General features: G+C 33.1%; 1 long non-coding RNA gene across 1 annotated transcript; it reads right to left on the bottom strand.

Annotated features, from left to right (window-relative positions):
* Positions 1-371: 371 nt before the first annotated feature.
* LOC142243002 (uncharacterized) lies at positions 372-728 on the bottom strand. Its single transcript, XR_012724291.1, has 2 exons — positions 651-728; positions 372-556 (listed from the first exon to the last, which is right to left on the bottom strand). It is a non-coding gene; the product is annotated as an uncharacterized LOC142243002 (long non-coding RNA).
* Between the last annotated feature and the right edge of the window lie 8,903 nt (positions 729-9,631).

Below are 9,631 nucleotides of genomic sequence, written 5' to 3'. Positions count from 1 at the left end.
CAGTGAACCCTTTTCCATTGCAAAATGAACTAAACTGTAGTAATATTGACCATGATTTAGCCCTTAAGATTTTTTTCAACTTGTCTAGTTTATAATTCTCTTAAATTTTAGTTCATCTATAACATTGTAGTTTAGTTCATTTTTACAACACCATAAGATTTATATACCCCTACCAAGTTAAAAAGTCAGTATTATTTTGTTTTACTTGCTTATTTTGTGGGAAACCCGATAATAAAAAATTGGTTAACAGTCTCTTTAAAATGTCGACGATTAAACTATTTTTAAATCAATCATTCCACAGTACAGAGAAATTAAATAATTAAAGGAACAACAAACCGTTTTACTATTATGAACATTTTCATACATTAAAATTAAACTTTCTTTAAGCAAAAGTACTTTATTATAAAAACTTATGATGAAAGTTCTTAATACAATGTTTTTTGTGAATAAAAATTATGACCACGTGGAACAGAGAGTAGTTCATTTGAACCCGCTGTTTGGACATTTTGACTTATCCTTTTTTTATTCATCGTAGGTAATTTTTTCACATATCTTGCTGGAAAAAAATGGAAACAATAATGAAAATTGTTAAAAATTAACACCATGTAATGAAATATAATTTTAATTCTTCATTTTAGCTTGTAACTTACCATATTTGGGGGCATTTTATCGAATGGTGTAAGGAATTCAACTTTTCTTTGGAAAACGTATCTCATAAAATTGGTACCTGAAACAATTAGAGAAATAATGAAGTATTCTATATAAACTCATAAAACTGTGTTGCTTTCGATGTGAAGGATATAATAAAATAAATATTCTAGTTGAAAGAAAGCCAGAGTTTTAATATAAAACTTACCAATTCTCTATTAAATTGTACGCTGAGGGGAAATATAAAAAGTTGTTTAAATTTATTTGGGCTATTCTGAAATTAAATATTTATTTTTTACATTAAATAAAATTATTAAATAGGTTTCCAAAAAATCTAATGAAAAAAATAATATTATGCATAAAAAAACAAATATTCTGGTTAAAAGAAAGTTAAAGAATCCTTACCAATTCACTATTAAATTACAAGCAAAGGAGTACTAAAATTTTTTTAAAATTTTTATGGGGTTATTCTGAAATTAAATATTTTTTTTTTTACATTAAAATATTACATTGGTTTCCAAAAAATTGATTAAAGAAATATTAAAATAAGGTATTAAAAACCTATAATTTTGATGATAAAAAGGTCATAAAAACGTAAATATTCTAGTTGAAAGAAAGCCAAATTTTAAAAGAAAACTTACCAATTCTCTATTTTCGAACCCATCTGGAGTTGCTCTGAAATTAAATATTGCTTTTACAACAAAGAAAAACATTAAACTGGTTTCCAAAAAAAAAAAAAATAATTAACAAATAATAATATACATAAAAAATATTATTTTTAAAAGAAAGCCATATTAAAAAAACAATACTTACCAATTTATGGCTAAACTATACGCTCAGATATAACAAAAATTTTCCAAATTCATCTGGAATTGAATATTAATTTTTTACATTGAATAATAAAAATTTCAATACACTTTCAATTTCAACATATTTTCCTAAATATTCTTAATAACTTTTCTCGAAACTACCGATAAAATATTAATAACTTTCATTTAAAAGGTTTAATAAACAAACACCAATATATGTCTCAAAATTCCAAAATATTCCATGCCTTTATATTCCCTTGTTGCATATTAAAAGATGCAACAGCCCACGCCAACGCCAACTATACAACTGAAGCATGCCAAACAAAACCAAGCAAAGCCAAAACATTCCTACAACAACAAAAACACATGTGCCTTTATTGAAAACAACACCTCATCCAGCCAATAAACCATCCAAGAATAACAAACACACACACAAACCACTAAATGAACCAAAATAAAAACAACCCCACGCTCATGTATACACAACAAAACTCAAGTAACATCATCTTTACATTAATCACATTCCACTATGCCGATAAAGATCTCTGTACTATGCATTAGTTCATCGCATCTGCTGACAATTTACTCTGAGAATAATATTCGTAAAGGCACACCAGTTTATGAACGATGAAACGTTTAACTTAAAATTTGCAAAATTTTCATGAAATGTTATCTACCGTTTTTGACGAAAATGTCTATAAATTTAATTACATGTGAACTAAAAATATTTCATTGGGTAATTTTTTACCAACAATTATTAACTATAGGAATTGTCAGTAAGAAATTGCTATCCACTTTCAAGTTCATTTTTCGTAAAAAAATATTTTCTCATACAAAAAAATCTTATAGTAAATTGTACTTATTATTTAGAAAATACTTTACATTTCACAAGTAGTTTTATAGCATAACAAACGAATTTTTAACTACCAGTTAAGAAATTTTTTAAGGAAATTTCCATCGTATTTTGTAGGCCATGAACTAAACGATTGCTACTTAGAATTTGTAAAATTTCCTTTCGAGTAGTTAATTTTCGTTGAAGATACGAAAAATGAACTAAAATTCTGGAAAATTCTTGTAATAAATTATTGTAAAAATCTTCTTAAATTTACGAGACACTTTTTTTTCTGTGTAGATAAAAAATTTAGTACGACCACCTGTCACGAGTCAGTGACATCATTGAACAGTGACATCATTGAAGAACAGTGTTCGACGTCATTCAAGTATGATTCGTCATGACACTTGTCGATACATGGATTCACTGGTTCTCACCGGAAACCAATGAACTGCATCCGGAAAGCTGCCCAAACAAGACGAAAGTTCACCCACCGCTTGAGATTCCGGATTTGGACAGAATTTGATAGACTTGATTTGGACAGAATTTGATAGACTTCTACAAAATCTATAGACTCAAAATTTAAGTCGTCTAATGCACTAGGGTGGAACATAATGTTAGTAAAAAACAAGTAAGGAAAGTCTAAAGTCGGGCGGGGCCGACTATATTATACCCTGCACCACTTTGTAGATCTAAATTTTCGATACCATATCACATCCGTCAAATATGTTGGGGGGCTATATATAAAGGTTTGTCCCAAATACATACACTTAAATATCACTCGATCTGGACAGAATTTGATAGACTTCTAAATCTATAGACTCAAAATTTAAGTCGGCTAATGCACTAGGGTAGAACACAATGTTAGTAAAAAAATATGGGAAACATTTAAATCTGAAGCAATTTTAAGGCAACTTCGCAAAAATTTATTTATGATTTATCGATCGATATATATGTATTAGAAGTTTAGGAAAATTAGATTCATTTTTACAACTTTTCGACTAAGCAGTGGCGATTTTGCAAGGAAAATGTTGGTATTTTGACCATTTTTGTCGAAATCAGAAAAACATATATATGGGAGCTATATCTAAATCTGAACTGATTTCAACTAAATTTGGCACGTATAGCTACAATGCTAATTCTACTCTCTGTGCAAAACTAAAACCAAATTGGGGAAAAACTCTGGCTTCTGGGACCGTATTAGTCCAAATCGGGCGAAAGATATATATGGGAGCTATATCTAAATCTGAACCGATTTCAACAAAATTTGGCACACTTGACTATAGTACTAATTGTGTTTCTTGTGCAAATTTTTGAGCAAATTAGGGTAAAACTCTGGCTTCTGAGGCCATATAAGTCCTTATCGGGCGAAAGCTATATACGGGAGCTATGTCTAAATCTTAACCGATTTCAACCAAATTTGGCGCGCATAGCTACAATGCTAATTCTACTCCCTGTGCAAAATTTCAACTAAATCGGAGCAAAAAATTGGCCTCTGTGGTCATATCAGTGTAAATCGGGCGAAAGCTATATATGGGAGCTATATCTAAATCTGAACCGATTTCAATCAAATTTGGCACGCATAGCTACAATGCTAATTCTACTCCCTGTGCAAAATTTCAGTTAAATCGGAGTAAAATATTGGCCACTGTGGCCATATGAGTGTAAATCGGGCGAACGCTATATAAGGGAGCTATATCTAAATCTGAACCAATTTCAATAAAATTTGGCACACTTGACTAAACTACTAATTGTACTCCCTGTGCAAAATTTCAACCAAATTGGTGTAAAACTCTGGCTTCTGGGACCGTATTAGTCCATATCGGGCGAAAGATATATATATGGGAGCTATATCTAAATCTGAACCGATTTCTTTCAAAATCAATAGGGTTCTATTCTGAGCCAAAACACATACTTGTGCAAAACTTGAAGTCGATTGGACTAAAACTGCGACCTAGACTTTGATTACAAAAATGTGTTCACGGACAGACGGACATGGCTATATCGACTCAGGAGCCCACCCTGAGCATTTTTGCCAAAGACACCATGTGTCTATCTCGTCTCCTTCTGGGTGTTGCAAACATATGCACTAACTTATAATACCCTGTTCCACAGTGTGGCGCAGGGTATAAACATTTCACGAACATTTTTCCAATTAAAGTCTTAATTGAGTTTTAAAAAATATTCAATTAAAATTTTAATTGATTCAACAAATTTTTTAGTTGAAATAAAATTCAATCAATCAAAAATGTATAGTTTCAATTAATATTTTAATTGTATTAATTATTTTTTTAATTTGACTTTCAATTAATTTTTCAATTGATACTATCATTTCTGTGATTTAAGACATTTCAATTAAACAATTAATTTGACCAATTAATTACGTGATTGAATCAGAAAAAAATATTTTTCTATTTCAATCAACTTTTTAATTGTAAATGTTTTGGTGATATTTTCTGTGAGAGCTCCCATCGACATGTGTCTTTAATTGATTTGATTAACTTTTTAGTCAAACTCTGAACTAAGTTAAAAAAGATTATAGAAATTTTTTACATTTTTATTTAAAAATGTATTTAAAGCAATCAATCTTTTGCTCAAACTAACTACGTTTTTAACTAATTGATCCAATTAATTTTTTAATTGAAATGTCTTCAATCACAAAAATTATAGTATCAATCACAGTTTTTATTGGGTACAAAAAAATACTTGATTAAAAAATTAATTGATTTCATTAACAAGTTTCAATTGGACAAGATATATTTCTAAAAAATAAAAACTATTTCAAGTTTCAATGGAAAAACTATATTTCCACAAAATAAAAACGATGTACATCATCAAAAATCTTTTAAAAAAAGTATTTGATAAAAAATCTACCACTGGAGAGATTTGAATGTGTGTTCTTTAGTTTTAAGTTTAAAGAACATCTGGAAAAGTAGTTTACAGGTTGGCTGATAAGTCTGACATATAGATTGCGTCGCTAGTATTAAATGCATATTATTTTTATATAGTACCAACCTTCAAATGATTCGTGTCAAAATTTGACGGCTACGAGTCAATTAATTTGTGAGATAGAGCGTCTTTTGTGAAGCAATTTTTGTTATTGTGAAAAAAAATGGAAAAAAGGAATTTCGTGTTTTGATAAAATACTTTTTTCTGAAGGGAAAAAATACGGTGGAAGCAAACACTTGGCTTGATAATGAGTTTCCGGACTCTGCCCCAGGGAAATCAATAATAATTGATTGGTATGCAAAATTCAAGCGTGGTGAAATGAGCACGGAGGACGGTGAACACAGTGGACGCCCGAAAGAGGTGGTTACCGACGAAAACATCAAAAAAATCCACAAAATGATTTTGAATGACCGTAAAATTAAGTTGATCCGGATATCAGAGGCCTTATAGATATCAAAGGAACGTGTTGGTTCTTTCATTCATCAATATTTGGATATGCGGAAGCTCTGTGCAAATGGGTGCCGCGCGAGCTCACATTTGACCAAAAACAACAACGTGTTGATGATTCTGAGCGGTGTTTGCAGCTGTTAACTCGTAATACACCCGAGTTTTTCCGTCGATATGTGACAATGGATGAAACATGGCTCCATCACTACACTCCTGAGTCCAATCGACAGTCGGCTGAGTGGACAACGACCGGTGAACCGTCTCCGAAGCGTGGAAAGACTCAAAAGTCCGCTGGCAAAGTAAAGGCCTCTGTTTTTTGGGATGCGCATGGAATAATTTCTATCGGTTATCTTGAGAAGGGAAAAACCATCAACAGTGACTATTATATGGCGTTATTGGAGCGTTTGAAGGTCGAAATCACCGCAAAACGGCCCCATATGATGTAGAAAAAAGTGTTGTTCCACCAAAACAACGCACCGTGCCACAAGTCATTGAGAACGATGGTAAAAATTCATGAATTGGGCTTCGAATTACTTCCCCACCCACCGTATTCTCCAGATTTGACCCCCAGCGACTTTTTCTTGTTCTCAGACCTCAAAAGGATGCTCGCAGGGAAAAAATTTGGCTACAATGAAGAGGTGATCGCCGAAACTGAGGCCTATTTTGAGGCAAAACCGAAGTAGTACTACCAAAATGGTATCAAAAAATTGGAAGGTCGTTGTATCGCTCTTGAAGGGAACTATGTTGAATAATAAAAACGAATTTTTACAAAAAAAATGTGTTTTTCTTTGTTAGACCGGGGACTTATCAGACAACCTGACATAATGTTATGCCTTGGTGTCATATTACGATTATATCATAAATAATTGAATTTACGTTTCCAAGCTTCGTGTTCAATGGCGTTTGTGGCTGAGGATGTCAAGACTTTCTGCTATAATGCCTACAAACCCAGGTTCAAAAATTTTTTTTAATTGTAAAAAATTGAATATTATTAAAATATACAAGTGTAATAGAAAAATGTTGATAAAAATAAAAAGTGCAATTGATAATTATTTTTTTGTTTTTTAAATTTCTTTATTTAAATGAACTTCCAAGACACAACTTCTAAATTCTACATGAATTTAGAAGTTCTGATCCGAAAACTACTTCCTTCCTATGACAAGCCCATGTAAACTTCATTGGGGATGATCCAAGTTTGCACTAAAGGGAGATACGGTCAAAATTTGGCCAAGGGAAAACGCGTGTAAATCGGTGAAATCGTTTATTTAAAAAATCGAATTAAATTTCTTTTTCAAGTTCAATTAGTATAAAATTCAGGAAAAATATTCAGTTAGGCTTTCGCTTTTCCAAATCCGAATTGCCGGGCCTCACGCTTGACACCTGCCATCAGATTTTGTACAGCCACCTTGTCCACCTTCTTCGCCGTAGAAAGCCAGTTTGCCTTGAACTGCTGCTCGTCCTTAGCAGGTTTTTTGGTCTTCTTTAGGTTCCGCTTGACAATAGCCCAGTATTTCTCAATTGGGCGGAGCTCTGGCGAGTTGGGAGGGTTCTTGTCCTTGGGAACCATCTGCACGTTGTTGGCGGCGTACCACTCCATGGCCTTTTTACCGTAATGGCAAGATGCCAAATCCGGCCAAAACAGTACGGAACAACCGTGCTTCTTCAGGAAAGGCAGCAGACGTTTATTCAAACACTCTTTCACGTAAATTTCTTGGTTGACAGTCCCGAAAGCTATGAAAATGCTGCTTTTCAAGCCACAGATACAGATGGCTTGCCAAACCAGATATTTCTTTGCGAACTTTGACAGTTTTATGTGCTTGAAAATATCTGCTACCTTTCCCCTTCCTTTTGCCGTATAAAACTCCTGTCCCGGAAGCTGCTTGTAGTCGGCTTTGACGTAGGTTTCGTCGTCCATTACCACGCAGTCAAACTTCGTCAGCATCGTCGTGTACAGCCTCCGGGATCGCGCTTTGGCCGTCGTATTTTGTTTATCATCGCGATTTAGAGTCACTACCTTCTTGTAAGTCGATAGTCCGGCTCGTTTTTTGGCTCGATGCACGGTTGTAGACGATACACCCAGCTTATTTGCGGCATCTCGGAGAGAGAGGTTAGGGTTTCGCTTGAAACTACTGGCAACTCTCTTTGTCGTCTCAGCGGCTTCCGGTTTTCGATTTACCCCCGATCCAGACTTCCTGGCTGTCGACAAACGTTCCCCAAACACTTTAATTACATTTGTAACGGTTGATTTGGCAACTTTTAGCGATTTTGCCAGCTTTGCGTGCGAGTAGCTCGGATGTTCGCGATGCGCGAGCAAAATTTTGATACGCTGCTCTTCTTGCTTGGACGGCATTTTGACAACTGAAGAGTGAATTCCAAAATCAAAATTGGAGCAACATTCTACACACACACACTTTCAAAATGAGGGGCGTTCAGGTTTTTTAAATGCAAAATTGAAAGAAATACGTCAAGTTTATATTGACCAAATTTTGACCGTATCACCCTTTACTTCCGGATCACAAGTTGGGGATCCAGACAACTTTTTTGGAAGCTCTATGTTTGCAACTTGTATATCTCCCAACAATTCATAGTTTTTGACGAACATTATATTCATGTACTTAAAAATAATGTGCTAAAACTGAACATGTATTTTTTACCCAGTACTTATCCAGTACTTTTCTGTCCGGTGGGAAGGCAATGGGTTAAAGTAAAGAAAACATCGACGGTCCAAAGACATCTAATATTTTCAGCGGAATGCTGCTTCAAGTTGAGAAGGACATCTTAAAAATTTATCAGAACTCGGAAATTATTATGTTAGATTGAGTAGCTTCGAAATCTATGTTCGATTCTAGGATGGTCTGTGTATATACAATCAGGATGATATTAAATGCATAATATGCACATATCTTCGAACCAATTTTGATTGTTTATTTCAAATTAATTGCAAAATAGTTCGATATGCTGAAATTTACTCTATCCGAGATACATACAATTTTTGACCAGAAAGTGGAGAATTAATATTTTTAAACTGAAATATTTGAAATATTTTCTATTATACAAAATATATTGAAACCCCGTTTTGCAGCGAATTATTAAGTTAAAATTAAATCAAAAAACAATTTAATTGTAATTAAAATTTCGAAAAAAATAAAGAAATTATATTTCCTGTAGTTTTCTTAAAACATTTTTCCAAAGGTCTTTAAAACGAGCTTCCACTTGCTAAATTGCAGACTATTTATTAAAAACACCCATAGCAATTTCATGTCCAAATACTTTAAGAGTCAAGACCAAAGTAAAATGTCATGTCTCTAGTATTACTGTGGGCCCCCTCAACCAACCTCAATGTATGCGGTGATAGACCTCCTAGACTAGACGAACTGCAGCCATCAAATCATTTGGGTTTTTTGTTGGTTTTGTTTTTCTCTCCATTTCTCCCTGACATTCATAATGTGTAAATAAACTTTAGACGAAAGGTTTTTGAACTCTATATCACTTCCTTACCACAAAAAAGGAAATAAATTCATCCAATTTTTGTTGAAAAAAAGCTTAACTGGGCTCCACATACAGAGCTGTCGTAGTAGTTAGCTACCAGAGGTTGTGAATTTTTTTCCTCGTTTTTTTGTTTTTTTATTTTGCTTGAAAGACTTCGGCAAAACTGAAAGTGAAAGTTTTAGTTATTCGCTAGCTGATGTTTTAATGCTGGTAGCCACCATTAGCGTTTTGCTTCCACAATTTTAGCATTTTAAGTTGCACTAGGGCTACACTAAAAGAAATCAAAGGATTGTTTTGTTGTCAAGCAAAATCCTATCACTACTTTAAAAAAATAAAAACTACCAAACAAAAAATTTTTATCAAAATTTTATTTCTATAGAAGATTTTGCCAAAATTTTATTCCTGTAGAAAATTTCGTCAAAATTTTATTTCTATCGAAAATTTTGTCACAATTTTA

The sequence above is a fragment of the Haematobia irritans genome, chromosome 1, assembly GCF_050003625.1.
Source record: "Haematobia irritans isolate KBUSLIRL chromosome 1, ASM5000362v1, whole genome shotgun sequence".
In the NCBI taxonomy this organism is placed as follows: Eukaryota; Metazoa; Arthropoda; class Insecta; order Diptera; family Muscidae; genus Haematobia; species Haematobia irritans.
The sequence above is the reverse complement of the archived record's forward strand: the minus strand, read 5'-3'. Positions and strand labels throughout refer to the sequence as shown.